The sequence below is a fragment of the Polypterus senegalus genome, chromosome 2 (assembly GCF_016835505.1).
Source record: "Polypterus senegalus isolate Bchr_013 chromosome 2, ASM1683550v1, whole genome shotgun sequence".
Lineage (NCBI taxonomy): Eukaryota > Metazoa > Chordata > Cladistia > Polypteriformes > Polypteridae > Polypterus > Polypterus senegalus.
Window position 1 is genome coordinate 251823786 of NC_053155.1, and position 22427 is coordinate 251846212.

At 36.9% G+C, this 22427-nt stretch overlaps 1 protein-coding gene across 1 annotated transcript in view; it reads left to right on the forward strand.

Annotated features, from left to right (window-relative positions):
- gpc5a (glypican 5a) overlaps window positions 1-22427 on the forward strand; it is a 992726-nt gene that overhangs the window by 498135 nt on the left and 472164 nt on the right. The gene's annotated exons all lie outside the window — the stretch shown is intronic.

Consider the following 22427-nt stretch of genomic DNA (forward strand, 5'->3'; position numbering starts at 1 on the left):
GCTTTCAGGGCAACTCAGGCCCCTTCTTCAGGAAAGATGTCCTTTTCCTTTTTGCATTTCGTTAAGAAGAAGATGTCACTGTCCAGGTGTGCCACTTTCATAAACCGAGTCTTCAATTCCATGTAGTAGCAGTACTTTTCAGTGTTTTGTGTGTCTGTAGTAGTAGGATGTTGTACCGTGTTAGGCTTTATGAATGTAGTGAGATATCAAGCAAAATAACACCTTTTATTAGCTACCTAAAAAAATCACAATATGCAAGCTTTTGAGGCAACTCTTCTTCAGGCAAGGTGCCATTTTCATCCATAATAACACCATACAACACCCTACTACTTTATCTCCAGGCTACAGGTAAAGGTATATAAGCAGTCATATTTTGCCCTAGAAATGGACATTTAGGTAAGTAGAGAGTTCTATTCATGATTTATAAAGTTATTTACAATAAGAAAATTATTATTATAACTCAAATTATTGCTACCACCTTTACCAGGCCTAGGCCAAGACATACTGCAATTTTATGTGGTGTTTTTTATGTGTACATTATTATTATTATTATTATTAATTGTTTACAGTAATAGTATTTTGGAATGGGATACAGCATTGATGGTATTGCACATGACTTGGACTTATCTGTTTCCTAAGACAGTCTGAAATGCAGGAACCCAAAGTATTTTGGATAAATTAAAAACCATTTGACTTTTTGTTTTATTGTGGTAACTTCACTTAGTGAATTAGGGTAGATGATGATTTCAACGATGTCCTGATTCTTCCATACTCCCTGTTTTTGCTGCAGAATTTCTAAAGCATATTCTCAACATGACCTTGCAACACAGATTACAGTTTATTTGTAGTTCTGTTTGGTTGGAATTGATTTGTTTTATTACACATGTAAGTCATAAAACAACATTTGGTTAAATTCTTAGCACCACATTGTAGTGTGATTTTTTTGGGAATATTTATGTTTGGCAGAAAAGTAAGGACTTAAATTGTTGAAGGCAATATCAAAACTAAAACAGTTTTTTAAAATAAATTAATGAAAAAATATGCTATCTGTATTGCAGCCACTAGATGCTGCTCAGGTGATATTTTTAACTACATTCTGCTTTTTATACTAAGGAAAACAATTACAACATTTAAAACATGCTTGCCGATTACATTTCAAAAGTATTATATTTTTCTTGTCACATACTTGCTATGCTATTTATCTGCTTAATTTTCAGATGTTGATCAACACTAACCCATTAGTCATAAAATTGCATTAAAATAATCAAATACCTTAGAAATTAAAAATATATTCATCAGTTTTTAAAAGCCACTTTTGCTATACAAGTTTACAGTCACCCTCAAGCCCACCTCTCGCAAGTTGCCGAAAAATCCACACAAAATGAAGAGAATGTGCAGATGCTGGAAGTGAACCCAACTTCTTGGAGCAATGAGGAGGCCATGCTAAAGACTATGGTGTTGTGAATACTTTAATTATTATTTTATACAATTTATCAGTTAAATATTTATTCTAAAATGTATTACTTGTATCACTTTTAAATTGCAGAACAACATTTCACTTTTATGCAATATATTAATAAATTAATGTAAGGCCGTTTGTTTGTAGCATTAAATGCTTGGGTATGGTAATAAAGTTACAAATGTTAAATGTATGCATTTCTATGTCTATGTATAAGTGAAATACTTTTCATGTATCTGAGTACATGACCTGATTGATACATGTGTCCTTGCAAAGAATTCAGTTCAATATAATGTAGCGTTATACAGAAGTTTCCATAGAACACAAGCTCAGAGTTTTTTACACAGATTTGCAGATATAAAGCCATTCATCCTTTACCTACTGTACTTAAGCACATGCATCTGTATTAATGTATGTTAATAACCTCATAAAGGTGAATGATTCTCCACATTTTTGACAGTTCCCAAATATCAATACTCAAAAACATAACTGAAACATGTCTGATGCCTGCGGTGGGTTGGCACCCTGCCCAGGATTGGTTCCTGCCTTGTGCCCTGTGTTGGCTGGGATTGGCTCCAGCAGACCCCCGTGACCCTGTATTCGGATTCAGCAGGTTAGAAAATGGATGGATGAATGGATGTCTGATGCACTTTGACACATCAACAATATTGTAACCTGAAATATTTGGGCCTATGATTGTCAGACACCTACTTCTAGGTGACCCTATGAAAGCAAATCAAATCCAGGTTTGTGCCCTGGTGGCATGCATGGTCCACAGATCACTGCTTTGGATCAGCTGTTATCTAGTTACGCTGTTCAGTGTCAAAATGGGTGTTCTGATGAACTTTCTATTGTGTACACCGCTGAATCCAATTAGAAAGAAAGTGAGGCCCACCTCAATGGATTGGCTTGGTTGGTTTGTTTTGCTTCCTGCGATATCCTTAATGCTTCTGGCATGGACTACAATCCCATTATCATGAACTGTGTTAAGCAAGTTTAATAATGAAACAAAGTGCTTAAATTAATTAAAGGATCTCTTCTGAATTTGAGTATTTTGCTCCACTTGACTGGGACCACATATTACAGTAGTCCACAGAGATTGATGTGAGCATACAAAGGAATGAAAGGTTTTTGCAATGCAGCATCTCAAATACATTATATGGCCTGTGCTTGTAGGACATCCCATTCCAAAACCACGGGCATTAATATGGCACTGGTTCTTCATTGCACCTATTACACCCCCACCCCTCTTCTGGAAAGGCTTTCCACAAGATTTTGGAGTGTGTCTGTGGAAATGCTTGTCCATTTAGCCAAAATGGCATTTGTGAGGTCAGGTGCTGATGTTGGATGAGAACACCAAGCACCACACCAAGCTCATCAGGTAGTATCTTTATGAACCTGGCTTTGTGCACAGGGGAACTGTAATGCTGGAACATAAAAGGGCCTTCTCCAAAGTGTTGCCTCAAATTTGGAATTATACAATTGTCTAAAATATCTTTTGTATGTTGTAGCATTAACAGCACCCTTCTCTCAAACCAATGGGCCCAGCCCAAATGCTGGAAAGCAGCCACAGAGCATTATTCCTTTTCCACCAAACATTACTGTAGGTAGTGTGCGTTCTGGAGGGTAGCGTTCTTCTGGTGTTCACCAACCCAGATTTCGCCATCATGTAGTGATTTATCATTACAGAGAACATGTTTCCACCTGCTCCAGAGTCCAGTTGTGGTAGGCTTGGCATTATGCATGATGTTCTTAGATTTGATGGCAGGTGCTTGACCATTGAAACCCAAACCACAAGTTTCCTGATGCTCAGTTCTTGTGCTGATGTTACCTCCAGAGGCAGTTTAGTGCTCTTAGATGCTTCCACTTGACAATAAAAGAACTTGCATATGACTGAGGCAGTTCCAGCAGAGCAGAAATTTCACATAGTGACTTGTGGCAAAGGTGTCATCTTATAGCAATGCCCCTTATTAAGTCTTTGTTAATGGATATTGCATTGCCAATGACTTGATTTTAAGCACATGTAAACAATGGCTGTGGTTGAAATAGCTGATATTAGTAATTTAGAAGGTTGCCAACATATTCTTCGCAATATAGTGCATGCCTTGACAGACTAGCTCTGCATACCTCTTACTTGCCATTTACATGAGTCCACCTTTTCTTCAAATGCAACATTTCTTTGTCACATTTTTGAAAACTGCATGTGGCTGCCACAACACAGACTGAATATCACTGTTGCCCTGGAAAATGCTAATTTGAACTCTCTTCTGGCAATATGTGCCATAGATTTCTGAAATGAACATTTTTAGACATTCTGTTGATTTGCTTAATGTAATGGGAACAAATCATTAAAACTGTGTGCGCATAAAGTGCTGAAGCACTCGTTAATCATTTCTCTTTATTACAATAGTCTTCCTATCTTTATCAAAGCTATCCATGTTAACATATGACATTGTTTAATATTAATAGATTAATTAGCATTTGAAAGAAGTGATTCTTGGGGGAAAATAAAGATATCCATTAACCAAAATGACTTAAAGAGGGCTGCAGAAATGCTAAAGAGATTAAAATGAAGATAAGACAAAAATGAGAAAAAGAGTGAATAACAAATCCTTTAGGCTGAGTTTTTGTATTGACTTCTAATTTGTGTTTTCATCAGCCTTCCCATTTTCTGTATTTACTTGCCAGTTACAGGGTATGTGGCCAACACCTAGGATAAGATACAATTCCAGTACAGGACATACTAACAAATACATATTTTGCTTTATGCATGTCACCTATTAAAATGCTTTAATGGTTCAGAACTATGGTAACATTCTTTATCTATGAGTCTTTGTTGACTGGGTTAACTGGAGTATATGTAAGCTACAGTAGGAGATTCCAGGGTCATTCAGTGGTAGGCATTGAAACAACATGCTATAACGTATTCTCTCATGCCATCGACTCAAAACAGGTCATTTCACCAATTGAAATGGGAATGGCAGGAGGTCCGGTCTTGTCTAACATCAATGTCTAACTTCAGTAGAAGTAAAGAGAGTATTAGAGTTAATTTAAGTTTAAATTGGTAATTGTTAATGCATTAACCTAATGTGGATTTCCAGTGATCGAAAGTGACAACATCGGTGGCGCCGGAATCAGGCGGGATTTCCCAAGAATGGTCTGTAAGGGATTGAGAGAGACAATTAGTGCACCTCGCCTCCCCCGGTCAGGCATGGAATTACTATTATTCAGGCTGTTTAGTTGTCTCCTAATCGCACTTGTGTGACACAATCTATCTATCTATCTATCTATCTATCTATCTATCTATCTATCTATCTATCTATCTATCTATCTATCTATTGTCACACACACACACGCAGCCAAAGGGCCTGATGGAGTGCGAAAACACACCAGAGCGGGGTTTAAGACAGTGTATTAATGCTATTCTCTTTTCCTCAGTAGATAAAAGGAAGAAAAACATCATGCACTTTGGTTTCTATGCCCAAAAACATTGCTCTGTCACAATTCTGTGTTTCCGTCTGTCCAACCCTGACGTCACTTACAGTCGTCCTCCGATGATATCACCTCTGTCACCTTCTACTTATGTCCCTTTCGCCTACTTCCTGTTCAAATTATTTGAATTGCTCCGTTTGTCTTTACTCATTGGTCACCTGTTTTTTTCATGGACTTGACCTTAATTTCAGTTCACACTGACTTGATCTATCTATCTATCTATCTATCTATCTATCTATCTATCTATCTATCTATCTATCTATCTATCTATCTATCTATCTATCTATCTATCTATCTATCTATCTATCTATCTAATAAAAGGTTTAAATAATTTTAACACCTAAAATCTGCCAAGTTGTGAAGCTTTGCTCTCACTTTCTAGCATTAGAAGACTAGCTAGCTTTAATCATTGTTGAGTAGACAGCAGAAGTTGGACTTAAAGACATTTTTAAACTTCCACCTCTTAGCTACAATTGTACATCACATCCTAAACGCATCTTGAAGAAGAATGTAACAGTGCTTGGAGCAACTGCCTCATTTGTCCGAAAGACCAAGATTAAATACTGGCTCAGTTAATGTCTGTATGTTCTCTCTGTGTTTCTTTGGACTTTCTCTGTATGTTAAAATTATTCTGCTATATCCCACAGATGTTTGTGTGCAAAGATGTTATATGCTGAGACTTAACTAAATTTGTGTAATGGGTGCAGCCTCTTATTGACTGGCACCCTTGTTCAGAGTTGGTTTCTTCACTGTTCCTAGTTTGTCTGGTGAAAAATGTTATCCCTCAAGTTTTTGAAATTAGATGTTTGCATTCAGTTAGTGGATGCATGATGTGGGCATCATTAATGACATCTTTACTGTGTTATGTTGACCAACCTTCTTCATTGACCAAATATAGCCAATCAGAGGTTCAAAACACCTCTCTGGCTTTTCTAGTGCTTTTGTAAGCAGGTAATTTGGATTAATGGTTTATGGAATTGTACTGAAAACTTCATGGCTGTATAACATGGAAAAATGTTTAATCTGCCAGTGTTCTGTATATATCTGTTAGGCTAAGTCCATTGGTGTGATGGTGTTCTTCATAAGTTAAGCTCCTTTACAAAAAACACATGTGGCTTTTCTGCCTTACTTTTTATCAGTAGTAAATAACTAATTTGCTTTGTCATCGCCTATCCTTGTGTGCAAACAGACTTGTTTATGCTAAGAAACATTGTATCTAGAAATTGTATACTCTGATCATTTCCAGTATTTTGAAACCACAGGATGGAAATACATATGTCCGATTCTTTTAGCATTTCAGGCTTACAGATAATTTTCCCTAGTGTTCAGAGATTAAAAGATTTGCCAAATGCTTATGAAAACAAGCACTAGGAGCTTTAAAAAACTTATCTTCCATCATTTGAAAAGTCAATATTATGATAATTAGGTGATCAATACATTTCATAAGATAAAATCAGACAGAATGATTGTAGAAGATGAAGTAGCTTCAGGGTGCTCATTTTATATAATAGTTCACTCAGTCGCCAGCAGGGGGAGCCAAATCCCTTTGGATAGGAAGGGATATCACAGCCTGTCTACTTTTCATAGAACTGAGCTTTGTGTTTTAAAGAAAAACTTTGTATGATTGCATGTTTTGAGAGTTTTTATATCAAAACTACATTTCATAAAGGAATTGATTGAAATGGTGTTCAAGTTACAATAGCATGTAGTGCCCTTCTCAGCTCTGTTATATCATTAAAAATAGAAAAGATCTACAGTGATGTTATGTGGTTTGTCCATCAATCTAACTTTACCTTAGCCAAGAAACACTGGCTACTGAAATTTTTCCAAAGAGTGAATTTTAATAGTTAATACTTGTCTTGAAATAAGGTACTACATGTTGGTTAATTTCTGCCTTATAGCTCCATAGTCCTGAGATCAATCCCCAATCCAGTCACTGTGCAGAATTTGTGCACATTTAAAAGATGTGGGTGCTTTGTTGACTGGCATCTCTAAATTTGGCCCTGGTGCCAAGGGTGTCCATGAGTGTGTCATGAAGTGAACTACTGGCCTGATTTGGGCTGAATGTTATCTTATGCCCAGGATTAATAGGATAGGCTTCAGCTCCCACAGCCCTGAATTGGATTAAGCAGTTCTATAATGGATGGATTAGATTTGAGGGTGCTTCATCTGGGGTGGAATTAGAGACCACTGTGTTGAGTTTTAAGAGATTGTCAAATTCCTCTTCATTGCTACATGTCGAAGGGGATCTTGTGTATGAGTGATCTCATTTAGGCAGGCAACTGTTGCTTTAAAAGGAGAGCATGAGTAATAAAGAGGCCTGGGTGTGGGGTGAGGAAGTATATGAAGGCAGTCATGTATGGGCAACAAGATGCCCTCCTAGCTTTAGTGAGGGTTCAGCATAGACACTTCAGATGAGTGTTATATAGTTTAAGTAAGAGGGAGGAATATTATAGAGCTCTCCTTGCCTTATTGCTTTTGATAAAAGTTAGTTAAGGCGTTCCCATTACAAAAACTTATCCACAATGGATTAACATAGCATTTAACCTGTCTCAGAAGTCTGAAAAAGATGTCTTTTTGGCACACCTTAATTTTTATCATAATCAATTTATCTTATTAATTTTATTACTCTGTCCATCCATTTTCTAACACTTATCTGGATTTAAAGGTGCAGCAGTCTAAGCAAAAATGCAGAGACGTCCCTTTTCAGTTCCACCATGTGGATAACCCAGGTGTTTGCAGGATATGTAATCTCTTAAGTGTGTCCCATATTTCCTCCCAGTTGGAAATCACTGAAACACTTCCATAGGGAGGAGCCCTCATCAGATGCCCAAACCACCTCAACTGGCTCTTTTTAATGAGGTGGGGCAACGACTCTATTTTAAGTTCCCCTTGAATGTCTGCTCTCTTCACCCTATCGTTAAGGCTGAGTGTAGACACATTGCGACGAAAGCTCATTTCCGCTGCTTGTATCCATAATCTAGTTCTTTTGTTCACTACCCAAAGTTCTTTGTCATAGGTAAGAGTAGGAACATAGATCAACCAGTAAATCTAGTGTTTTGTTTTTGGCTCAGCTCTCTTCACCACAACTGATTTGCACAAAGTCCACATAACTGCTGACACTGCTCCAATCTGCTTGTTGATCTCTTGCTCAGTTCTTCCTTCAGTTGTGAACAAGGCCCTAAGATATTTAAACTCCTCCGGTTGAAGCTGTACCTGCTCTCCACTTGCACTTCATCATTTCTGGCTGTGAACAATGATCTCAAACTGCTTCACACTTTACCACAAGTCTCACTAGTGCTCATCTGCCAGCAATAAGACATTCTTATTAATTCCTGCATTTTATTCTCTGTTTGTACTGTAAATGGCATTAATCCATCCATCAAAATCAATTTTGTAAACCCACGTTTTCTTTTGCAGAATCATGGGAAGCTTGAAAGAACCTGGAAATCCAATTCTCCATTTCATGCAAACTATCATGGGGCCTACTTGTACAAACCCATATTAACTTATAGTAGGCCAATTTGGTTTCACCAATTAACCAAAGCGTCATGTCATTTAATTTATGGGAGTAAATGGGAGTACCCGAAAAAAACAAATGTTAATAGATCTCAAAATCTACACAAAGTTTACAAGGATGGGATTTGAACCCTAGTTCCTGAAGCTTAAGCTGCCTAACATAAATGTAAATTGAGCAAAGGAAAGCTGTTATTATTTCATTAATCTTTTCCAGGTAATGTCAAAGGACATGCAGTCAGAATGACTTGTATTCTTGAAATTACTTTGGCTTTAGAATGAATGTGCCCTGACTTCCATGGTGGATTACTAATTTGCAGCCATGAATTTTAAATGTGGATTGATAAGGCTAACTGATACCGACATTCCTCCAAAATGGGGATGAATGAAATCAAAACAAATAATAGACAATAATAGAAAAAATAATAAATTGGAACTATTAAAGTGCTCATGAATAGTACAGTAGTCACAACTGAAGAGTATTGGAATCAAATCCCAGCCTAGGCATTGCCTATGTTGAGTATGCTTATTTTTCTGTGATTGTGTGTTATTTTAGTTCCAAGCACGCAGATTTTCCTTCCTCATCCCAGAGTTGGTGTGTGTTAGAATAATAAGGGACCTGTATGAGTGAGTGGGGTTGTGTGCATGAAAATACCCTGTAATAGATCTGCATCCCGTCTGGAATTGGTTCCTGACATATGAATCTAGTTTCAATGACCATCTTACCCACAAAGAAACAAACACTGAAGTTTTATTCACAATAAGTGTTCAAATTGTCTGTGGTTTACCTCTTTAGAATGAAGAGAATTCATCAGAGTATTTTAATAATGACTAACAAAACTTGCATTAGTCTAGAGCCAGTTTCAATGCAAAATCCAGTGTGGTACTGATTTTTATTATCAAAGCAGTGCAAGAACAGAAGTTACATCATGGATTCCAAAAAGAATGTGTTTAAGGCATTTTTGACGAACTTGTCAAAATCAGCAGAAAGAAGTCTCTAGAGGTTTAATGAGATACTTGCTAATAAATTAGGTGTTTACTTAGATTGATGAACTTCTGCCCTGATCTTATCATTTTACATAATTGCTACACACGTATTGAAGCATTCTGTACTGATTTATGTGAAAATAACATATTAGTTATATCTTTGAAATCTAAGGACATTTAACATAATAAAAGGGCATTTACATCACTTACCTGTGCACTGATAGTTTTTTTCTGAGACTTTGTCAATCAAAAGTAGTTTAAGAGGATTTCTTAGACCTGCTTATTTATACATGTAGTGAAATAAGCAGAAGGTTGAAGCCCAGATAAAGGGTTTGGGTATCAGCTGGATCACTCAATGAGCTGTTTTCCTTCTCTCTTTAATTCATACCTTTAAGGTTCTTAGACCATCATTGCTGTCTCAGTGAGGTCTTAAAAGACTTGAGATTCCTCCCTGAGAATGAAATGAGGAAATACTTTATATTTCTGGTATGAGACTCTGTCCCATCATTTTAACCCGCAGAAAAACCTCAATAAAAGAAGATTGATGATTGAAAGCTTCGCAATGTGCAGACATGTTAACCACACTGAAGTTATTTAACTTGTTAGCTTTATATGAAGTAATATAATTTTCCCCAAGTGCCATTTTTCATCATCATCATCCCACACATATCACAGAACTGGTGTCAAACTTGTACTCGTACACTCTGATTTTGCACTTTTTGGCTTTCTTGGGCTGACTTTGATTGAACTTTGTGGGACCCCTGATTATTTCCTTACAAAATGCATGATGCTCATACTTTTGATTATGTTTGACATCGATCACTAGATCTTTTTTAAATTTCTCTGTGTCATGTCTCTTACCTTTTCATAGTTTGAAAGGTGTTGGAAACATCACTGCGGTACATAAACCCCTCCATCAGATGAAATGGTGACATAGTGCTTAGCTTTACTGGGTTTTTATGCAGAGTTTTCAATAATTTCTCAGTCTGTTTTATTTTTTCCTGGTGCCTCACTTTGCTGCAGTGTTCTCAACATGTGTCCATTACATTATTATACATTTGTTGTGGATGTTTCCTTTTTGTCTAGTCTTTGCTCCTGCCTGATGCAATTTTGAGAACAAAAATAAATAAATAAATATACTGTGGAATGAACTCTATATGTGTTTTTTTTTATATTCTGACTTTTCCAAATTTGTCAAATGCTATTTATGTATAGCAAAAGCTTCACTTTCTTACAACCGTGGGGGTGTGTAGATGACAGATATACAAATATATTTATACTTGCCCATGATGTTAAATAACTCAATACATATGAGCATACACACTGAGATGAGCACAATGGCAAGAAGAAGAGAGTCAAGAGCACTCTCTGAGAAGAATACCACTTTAGGACAGAATTGAGCTCCTGGAAAATCTTTGCAGTGATGCTGCTAATGGACACAAAGGTTTCTTTTAAGGTTCAGAAAGGTTAGGAGAACAAGTAAACCAGGTTACTGAGGAACTATAGATGAACAGCTGCTGCTTCAGAGAAACATGCCAGCTTATTCAGGATTAGTGTGAGTCAGAGCACAACAGAGCAAGGTTGAAATAAAACCCAGAGTCATGTAAACTGTTCAGAAGTCAGATAAGCATTTAGTTATAAATGGAGAAAATGCAAGCATGAAACAGAAGTTAAAGACACAGTTATTAAGTGTTAAGTAAATGTAGTGATAACCTGAAGGAACTTGGTTCAAATGTCATAAGAGCCACCGATATTAAGCAGCTGGAGAAACTGCAGCAAGGGGAAAGTTTAGAAAGAAGGTTTGATGGCAGTTTTTCATGTTTACTTAGGTTAGCCTATTGCCTCCCAAATCATTTTCTACTACATTTCATTGTCTTCGGTATCCTTTGGTGTGAGACCTATTCTTTTCAAATAATTTTTAACCAACTGATACCATGTATTCTTCGGGCTCATCCCCTCTACCTCTTCACCCAGTTGTTTTCTGCATTTTGCTCTACATGCCTAAACCACATTAGTCTATTTCTTCTCAGTACAACACCCATTGCCAGCAAATCAAGTTATTCTTCTAAATCAGCATTTATCTACTTCTCACAACATGACACATTCACCCATCCATTTGATCATTCTTATGCCTGTTGGTTCCACTTTTGATTCATGGTCCACCACTCTTCACTCTCATGTAGCTTACTACTCTTCATACAGTTTTCATATCCTTTTTCCCTCAATGTCAAAATCAGAATAGGGAACTGCTCCTGGAATTTCTTCCATGCATCACTTATCTTTACTTTCACTGTTGTACTTGCACCTCCATCTGCACTGAGCACGTCGTTTAGGTACCAGAACTTCCAACGTTCCACAAAACAACACCATTGCTGATCTCTAAGTTTACAAATAATTCATCTGCATTATGAACCCTTCCCATTCACTACCTACAAAGTGTTATAAATTAGAGTCACCAAGCAACCTGAATTTCAGATCACGGGCACTTTTAAAAAAAATAGGAAGAACAAGAAAATTACATATAGACCAAATTGAGAGTTAAACCCAAGTGTATAGAACTTTGAAGCAGCTGTGCTAATTCATTTGAGTTTATTTTTGTATAGTGCTCTTCATTAATCATTGCATCACTCCCTCCACTGCAATTTATCCTCCTATCTTTAACACACTTAATGCAATATGATAGCTGCAAAGAATTGTAGCCTGATTTGGCAGCAGTGGAATAAGCAATTGAGTAATCCTGAACTGAGTGTTAGTCCATCGCACAGCATACTGATTTATAATGTAGAGTCACCAATCAACCCAACATACATTGGGATAAGAAGGAAACCTAGAGTGCCTGTGAAAGCATGCATGAACACTGAGAAAATGTGCAAACTCCAGTAAGTGAGTCCTGGATCTGAAACTGTGTGGTAGCAATTCTGAAAACAACATCACTGTGGCATCCTCAGGTCAACCACACATATACTGCAGTCACCAGTGACAACATTAGAGTTACGAGGAATGTCAGGTCTTACCTTGGCTTATTTGGGGTCAATGTTGGCAACAGTCCTGGACAAGCCGTTACTGCTTCACTAAGTAGGATCAGTCAGACACCAGAATTTTCTCATATTGAGCCCGTTTATGGTTTACAATCTTTGAGATCAGGAGAAAAAAAAAAACATGTTTTATTAAGATTTTCTATTTATATAGTTCTTTCCTCAGAAATCATGCTCAAGTAGAATAACCAGACTTAGGAAGCAGTAAAAATGAAACACCACATAGTAGATTATGCACACAAATTAACATATGAACTGTATATACATACAGTGGTGTGAAAAACTATTTGCCCCCTTCCTGATTTCTTATTCTTTTGCATGTTTGTCACACAAAATGTTTCTGATCATCAAACACATTTAACCATTAGTCAAATATAACACAAGTAAACACAAAATGCAGTTTTTAAATGATGGTTTTATTATTTAGGGAGAAAAAATCCAAACCTACATGGCCCTGTGTGAAAAAGTAATTGCCCCCTGAACCTAATAACTGGTTGGGCCACCCTTAGCAGCAATAACTGCAATCAAGCGTCTGTGATAACTTGCAATGAGTCTTTTACAGCGCTCTAGAGGAATTTTGGCCCACTCATCTTTGCAGAATTGTTGTAATTCAGCTTTATTTGAGGGTTTTCAAGCATGAACCTCCTTTTTAAGGTCATGCCATAGCATCTCAATTGGATTCAGGTCAGGACTTTGACTAGGCCACTCCAAAGTCTTCATTTTGTTTTTCTTCAGCCATTCAGAGGTGGATTTGCTGGTGTGTTTTGGGTCATTGTCCTGTTGCAGCACCCAAGATCGCTTCAGCTTGAGTTGACGAACAGATGGCCGGACATTCTCCTTCAGGATTTTTTGGTAGACAGTAGAATTCATGGTTCCATCTATCACAGCAAGCCTTCCAGGTTCTGAAGCAGCAAAACAACCCCAGACCATCACACTACCACCACCATATTTTACTGTTGGTATGATGTTCTTTTTCTGAAAAGCTGTGTTCCTTTTACGCCAGATGTAACGGGACATTTGCCTTCCAAAAGTTCAACTTTTGTCTCATCAGTCCACAAGGTATTTCCCCAAAAGTCTTGGCAATCATTGAGATGTTTCTTAGCAAAATTGAGACAAGCCCTAATGTTCTTTTTGCTTAACAGTGGTTTGCGTCTTGGAAATCTGCCATGCAGGCCGTTTTTGCCCAGTCTCTTTCTTATGGTGGAGTCAAGAACACTGACCTTAATAGAGGCAAGTGAGGCCTGCAGTTCTTTAGACGTTGTCCTGGGGTCTTTTGTGACCTCTCGGATGAGTCGTCTCTGTGCTCTTGGGGTAATTTTGGTTGACCGGCCACTCCTGGGAAGGTTCACCACTGTTCCATGTTTTTGCCATTTGTGGATAATGGCTCTCACTGTGGTTCGCTGGAGTCCCAAAGCTTTAGAAATGGCTTTATAACCTTTACCATACTGATAGATTTCAATTACTTCTGTTCTCATTTGTTCCTGAATTTCTTTGGATCTTGGCATGATGTCTAGCTTTTGAGGTGCTTTTGGTCTACTTCTCTGTGTCAGGCAGCTCCTATTTAAGTGATTTCTTGATTGAAACAGGTGTGTCAGTAATCAGGCCTGGGGGTGGCTACAGAAATTGAACTCAGGTGTGACACACCACAGTTAGGTTATTTTTTAACAAGGGGGCAATTACTTTTCACACAGGGCCATGTAGGTTTGGATTTTTTTCTCCCTAAATAATAAAAACCATCATTTAAAAACTGCATTTTGTGTTTACTTGTGTTATATTTGACTAATGGTTAAATGTGTTTGATGATCAGAAACATTTTGTGTGACAAACATGCAAAAGAATAAGAAATCAGGAAGGGGGCAAATAGTTTTTCACACCACTGTATACACATTTATATACTCATTCCTATTATAAAATAGAAATATAAATTAGAATGCTATTAATGTAAAATTCTGAGTAATGTGTGATTTTGGGCAGGTATACAAAGACATACTAGTTTGTTCAGCTTTTGGCACTAAGCACATTTCAGGTGCTGTGGTGCTGATCCAGAGGCCACAACAGTAAGAAATAAACCATTCGAAAAATTCTGGAAAGGTATTTAAGTCTCTTTGAAGGGCACAGTAGTGGAAAAAGACCTGTAAAGAGTACAAGCTGCTGTAATCCAAGAATATTAGAACATTACAAAGATTCTGACAGAAACATTTAGCCCAACAAAGCTTGCTGATCCTATTCATATATTTTCTCAAAACTAACATCAAGTCATGCTGGTAGTGTGAAGAAAGAAAATATCTGCAAATACTTGAATGGCACTCCAAAATGTTACAGAAAAGGGAGGCAGGGGTTTGGCCTGAGAGCAATGAAATCAATATTTTACAGGCCAGAGTATAAATCAGCAGTAGACCATTGTGGGACCTTTAAAATGGACAAAAGTACATTCCTGCTGTTATTCCTGCTTTCCCTATTTGTTTAAAAATAATACTGCACTGCTATTTAGAAAAGAGATAAAAAAAAGTTTATGATTCAACGGTCACCCTGGGTGACTAACGCAGGAACACAACAATAACAAAACATCAATGAAAAAATCTCACGTTACTTGTGTCACATAATCCACATGCAAAGTCATTCATTTGTTTGCTCGTGACATTGCAAACATGTATTTTTGCTAGAATATTTTTAAATAAACTAAAAAAACAAAATACTCCCGGTTATGAGAAAGGAACGCACACTCAGATACACCTGAACTGAAGGCTTGAATCTTCCCCTCATTTATTGGTCAAAACTCCTGTCTTTAATTCAAAAGCACAAAACTGTGGGATTGCATTGTACTGTTTATAATGTATGCTGCTTTTTCAGGAAGTAAATGATAATAATATTTTAGCAAAAAATGCAAACCTTTTGCACATTTTGAGCATTTGACTTGGTATCGACATATGGATTATGTGACATGAAATTTTTTTCTTTTTTTCCCAACGATCACCTTTCATGACACTTGTTGTTTTCCAGCGTTGGTGACCATTTGGTTTCATTATGTAATAAACTATTTTACTCTCAATCTGCGTGAAACCATGAGATTAAATGTTTTTCTTGGTTACAAGCACTATAAAGCACAGGTAGTAAGTAACATTTCAATAAAATATCATTTTTGGGCGGAGTGTTCCTTTAAGTCAACTCAGAACTTTATAAGTTTGAGTAAAAAGTGTTGCAACATTACATAATATTCTCAAACCTGCAATCCCATTTCAAGGTTGATGGAGCTAGTGCATATCCTGCCAAAATCAGGCACAAGTCAGAAATTAATCCAAGACTGGAAATGAGTTATTTTAATGGTACACTCACTCACACTTCCACAAGCACACATAAACTGGATTAATTTAAAATTGCTACTCAAGCTTATGCATACAATGTCTCTGGGAGTGGAGAAGGTAAATCCACAGAAAAACACGTTTAAACTCCACAGTGACAATCAGATTGAGGATTTGAACCCAGGTTACAAGATGTGTGCTGACCACTCTGCCACCATGCAACACACTGTGATAAAACTGCTTTCATGAAAGGTGAGGAAACACAGCAGAGCATCTTACGGTTGGAAGGAGGTTGTGTCCTTAGTGACTCTTGTAGTTTAGCTTTGCACATTGCTGACGGACGTAGCTCATCTTAAGGAACACTTACGTTTTATAAGGAAATAAAAAATCTTCATGTAATGTTTTAAAAGGTTGCTGCTTCTACTGTAATGCAATGCATTAGGGCCTTGCTGGGATTTAAAGGTTGAGTCAGAGACTCAGCAGAGATCACAGCACAAAATCCAAGATGAGCCGCTGATTTTGTATGGACAGAGAATAAAAATCACTCTATTCCAAACTTATATCAATTAAATTTGCTAAACCAGAAACAGCAGGGAACATGTAGTAGGCAAATTATAGAAAAAAAAATGTTTTTGTGATTTCTTGTATGTGTTTGAAAGCCCCTGGCTAAGCGCCTGTTTAGATGTTATATTACTTGGCTACAGTCTGATAACTGATTTGTCACTGAGGAGACAGACCATCGCACTGGCCAACACAACCTCTTTACTTCTGTGATCATTTTATGTGAAGAAAACCTCATGTCACATTAGATATGATGGTGTGCATTTTGTAAATGGAGGGTGACAGCATATGTTCATTTCCTCCATCCTCTCCATGTGTGGCTAATTTTGACAACATATTGATCTCTTTATTAGATTTTAATTTCTGAATCTTAAATTTCAACTGACTTCACTTTTCATGTTGTGCTTTAATCAAGTATCGTGAACCCGATTTTTATTCAAGAATTGTATCCCCTCTCTTTCACTTATTTGCTAGGAATTCATTAGATTTTGACAAACTAACATACAGTATATGAAAATGATGGTCAGCCGTTGCCCCACATGATTGAACCTTTTTCTTGCAGTGATGTTTAAATAACACTGTTTTTTAAAAGAGCAGTACTAGAATACTGACATGGAAGATTCCATATGCTGCTTTTTGGATGAAAGGCAACATGTCACACCCTACAATTTATAGTCAAACGCATCTAGACAATTTATTGTCATGGGTTCTGGGGTCCATCCCAGTTGCATGTGGTGTAAGGCAGAAACTCACCCTGGACAGTCCGTTGCATAGAACACTCACACATATACTTACTCAAACCACAGAAATGCAGATTTGCCAACTAGCCTAATGGGAGCATCTTTCACATGTGGGAAGAAAAAAGAGAATATCCTGAGAAAAACTATATAGATGCATGATACAGTCTCCATGTAGAAACGTCTTTTAATCTTTGCACAGACAGTGAAAATGTGTGCCCAGGACTTGGGAATGGTGAGGCAACAACACTAACCATAACATGAGTTCAGAAATAGAAACTTTCCGGGATTATTTAAAAAAATGACAACTGCTTTTTCATATTAAAGTTAATAATTGTAAAAATCAGTGCTTCAAGACCAGCTTTTGTAACCCTTCTATTAAAGAATCCTCTGTGCATATTTGGAATATCTAGCATGTGTACAAGGATAGGGTCATAAGTAGTGGATGATCTGGTGATTCAACACCTTAAGGATTAATGGCAAATTATTAGATCATCATATTATTCAATAGAGTTCAGCATTTTCTATGTGATGTTCCTAAAATATCCATGCATCCTGCCCATCTGACACTACACTCATCCTGAGAAACTCTCTGCAAATAAGATGACAAGAAGGCAACAAGGAAAATTCTCCTGTGGTGATCCAACCTAATAACATGGAGAATCCATGACTCAAGGACTACACAGATAGGAGGTTATGGCGAGTTGTTTGTAAATCCTGGAGTTCAAGGCACCAAGTGATAAATAAAAAGAAGTTACCGTTAACAATGAATGCAAGGTGGACGTCCCTTCTTACATCAAGCCTAATGGAGCCTGCAATGCACACCGCTAAGTGCCCTGTGATGAGATTGCCTTATGAAAGAAAGCAGCATTTTAAATAAGTTAGGGTAATGTGCATAAGACCATCAAGGAACATTTCAGTTGGCACAAAGCAACATACAGATACATGAGACCATCTTAACAACAACAACAACATTTATTTATATTAACACATTTTCATACAAATAATGTAGCTCAAAGTGCTTTACATGATGAAGAAAGAGAAAAAAAGACAATAAATAAGAACAATAAGGCAAAACTCATTAACATAGAATAAAAGTAAGGTCCGATGGCCAGGGAGGACAGAAAAGACAAAAAAGACTCCAGACGGCTGGAAAAAAAAATAAAATCTGCAGGGGTTCCAGACCATGAGACCGTCCAGAACGCTCTGGGCATTCTACCTAACATAAATGATCAGTCTTCATTGTATTTAGGGTTCTCATAGAAGGACTTGATGATGATGGTCATGTGGAATTCTGGCCTTTAATCCATCAATGTAGGAACATCATGGTGCTTTGATTAGGTGGTGGTGGGACAGGTCGCCACCACAAAAAACCGGGAAAAGAACAGAAGAGAGAGTAGGGGCATCAGGATTAAACTGATCCTTAACACACCAATCTCTTAGTATTATTTAAAGGTCCCAACATAGTTAAACAGATGAAAAGTAACTGAATATGACTTCTATATAAATTTTCATTGAGAACAAAATAAAAAGTTAAAATATTTTATAAAAAAAATCATGCAGTATGTTTTTCCAGTACACATTAATTTTAAATAACATTTTATTAAATAACATGTTTGATGTCTGTGCAGCTGTTCATTTAAATAGATAGAGTATATGTAAATGTAGAGTAAATGTAAAATGCTTTATATTTGTAAACCTGGGTCAGCTGTTTGTGTCTGTCCTGTATGAAGTGTTCCATATGAGAGAGAATAAGCTGAAGTGAAAATCAAGAGCCTGATGTACTGTCTGGCTGAGCAGAAAAAGTCACATTTTATTCTGGTGAGTCTGTTTTCATTAATTATTCTAGTAAGTCTGAGGGTACATTAGTGCAGAGGAGCTCCAAGGAGCCTATCCACTATCCTTGTAGAGTTTGTATTCTAAATAGGTTTTCTCTGCTTATTTAATTTTCTCCCAAATTCCAGACAATATTAATTGGGACCATTGTAAGAATACCTGGGTGTGTGCTGGAGTGTCCATTTGATGGAAATAACATCCTTTTCCAGTGATGGTTCCTGCCCTGAAACTGCCAGGATTAGTCTTGGTTCCAGCTTACTGCCACCTTGTATTGTATAAGTGGAGTTGGGAATGGATGAAATGGATGGGTTATTTTTAAATACTTTTTATTGGTTATTCATTCATAGAGAACTGTTTAGGAATAGGTTGTGAAGAGGTGAGCTGAACGCACCCCTAGAAGATGTGGTTGCTCATCCAAAACTTCCTCTTAAAATCTGATACAATGGGAAACAAATACAGTTTTTTATCTCCTCTTTGCTCTATTAGCTCTGCTGCTGAAGCTCCCATGTCGCGTGATCTGCAACTCACAAAATGCCTTGTTTCGCTTCTCCCCCAGACATCCTCTGCTTTATGCTTTATTATGCTCTTTATGAATAAAGTTTATGTTTCTTGAAAACTCTGAATGAATCTGTGCAACTGTGTATCCCAAGCCTGACAAGGTAAATGATAATTTTACACTAAAAAAGCCTTCTATCAGGTGTTTTCATAAAATGGATAAGTATAAATGACATAGATATGACAGAGATAATAAGATATTAAATTAAAAGCCTACTCTTAATAGTGCTGAGCTGGTGTGTAACATACAATATAATGGTGTCCTGCACAAGGATGATTCAAGCTTTGTATCTGATATCTCTAAGATAGACTCTCCACAACCTTATAATGGAAACAGAAGGCTAAAGAGTTAATAAATGGGTGGCTACACCACTCATACTGAACGAGACACTGCTCTGTCTTGCGACTCCATGGACTCTAGGCTCAAATCTGTGGTACCTCAGGATTACAGACCCAAACTGCATTATTTGCAACTTGTGAACTTTAATGAGAAAATGGAGTTTGTTGTGGGTATGTGATATTACCAGGCAACTAGTTGTCAATTTAACCCTGTGTGTAGACCCAGTGAATGGTTAATTTGTTTATTGAAGGTTTGTCTCTTTTCACTGTAGCGTTTATTTCCGACTGGTGCACAATAAAATAGAAGTGTACATTTTCATTAGCCTCGTGCTTTATCTAAGAGGGGACCTTAATGAGAAAAGTCATGTCCGCACTGTTCCTCTATCTGGTCCACTTTAATATGTTAATATCCATGGATTTCTAAAAAGATAAAAGTTGGTACTTTTTCCTGTGAAAAAAATATCAGGTGACTCAGTGGTAAGGATTTTAGAGCAGACACTGAATCTATGCATGTTCTATAGTGTAATGTAAATGTGAAAATACGCAAACTGCAAATGAAAGCCAAGCTGTTAATACTGTCACCACTCATTACTCAGTGGGTGGTTTCCACGGACCCATTAAATAATCACATCCATCAGATATCACAAATGTAATACCATCTGAATATTTCCACAAATCATTTAGGTAATTAACATTGTTATACTGCAGGAGGTAATGGTACTTTTATAAGTAGAATCAGATGAATTCTGCTATTTTTGCCTTTTCTTTGTACTCTTCAGCCACATATTTTCAAGCGAAAATATGCCTTTTCTTCTTAGATTTGTGTATCCTTTTAATCTAAAACAAAAGATAGAGCTAGCTTTTTCCTGAAGTCATTTCAAACACGTGTCAAAGTCTTATTATATTAATTTAGAATGCAAATATTTAATCTCTTCAGGTATTATACATAGGGGTTTGACTGAAAATTCCAGGATGTCTGAAGAGATCATAATTAAAATGTCAACAATAATTTAAGATAAGAGCACTCAGTAATTTGAAAGTATTTTCGATAAGGAATCATAGTTCAATCTAGTGAGAGCAACCGTATCAAAAATGACAGAGCAATTTAGAAATTTAAGAAGCAGTGTAAAATGCAAAGTTGTCCATTCACTGCTTGGTGTCCAGTGTATCGATTAGAAATAATAAATGGGTATGTTCATTTGGAAATAGTATTATAACTGGGATTAAATTTGCCCTTTGAGGTGTTCCCCTACCTGAAATCATATCTGAGCCGGGACAGGTATCATCACTGTATACTGCAAGTATCTGTAGGGCCAGATCTTTGATTTAACAGTAAATGTCTTCCAGATAAAACATTGATAAAAGTATGTTTTTAAATTTAATGTTTTTGTAAACATAGGTAAAGTCTAAGTGAGACACATAACTGATTTTTCATTGCGATAGGACATAATCAATGGAACAATTTTATGGAAGACCATGCTGAGACCTCTTGATGAAGTTCCTTTTAGATTTTAGAAATGCTAGAAGGAAATACTGGAAAAAGCATCAATAATCGATTGTTTTAGTAAATGCAGTGCTAACTTGATACTTGCTGATTGTTTAAATGTGTGCTCAACCTCCAACTCTTCAGAAGTGCATGAAATGCCTAGTGTTAAAGTCATAGGCAGGTGAACTTTAATCTACCTCAGATTCATGTGGTGGGGTGAGGGTTCTGAAGCAGAGCCGTGGAGCCTATTACAGCAGCAACAGGTGCAAGGCTTGGCTGAGTATTGAACAATTGCACAATCGATTGCAGATCCCACTCATGTGCACAACCAAGCTCTTACTCAAACAATGTCAATTTAAAATCATTGATGAAATTCACACAAACTGGTCTTCTAGATTTTGAGAGAATGTACCTGGGAGAGAAATCTGCGCAGAAAGGAGGAGTTTGTGCAGACTCTTCAGACACCGACTATATGTGTAAGATTTAAACAGACTTCTCCCAAGTACACTAAAATGACAAAATTATGAAACATTGCACCATCTCACAAAATACTGTGTAATATAACTTTGTTGTTTGATTAGGTGCCAAATGTCACAGTTTATATTGTAAATTGGTAATAATCTTAAATACTAGGCCTGGACAATTTAAGCAGTTTTAACATTTCTCGTTTTAATCTTCCATAATGTGTAAAGGTTAGTAACAACGTATAACACTTGAACATCGCTCTGAGATCATAGGAGAATTTAATTACTGTACTTGTGAATTACACATACTGCAAAAACAGAGGAACACAAGGTTTTGTATTGTGAAAAGGAATAGGTAAACTATACGTTACTGTGTGGATTGTTATCTTCAGAACTTTTCTAATTAATGGCAGGTCACAAGCATGGAAAAAGGTTATCTCATTATCAGGTCTCAACATCCCAGACAATGTTAAGTTTAACCTAACATGACTGGCCTGAAGGCTGTTTTACAGGGGGCCTTGTGTCACACCTCTGAACACTGGATTCCTGGTAGAAAAAGAAACAAAACAGTGAAAACTTTGTAGTGAAAAGTGATGGTGGAGGGGTATACCAAACATAATCTCTGCTGTTTGGGCCACAATAGTACAGGGACGACCCATAA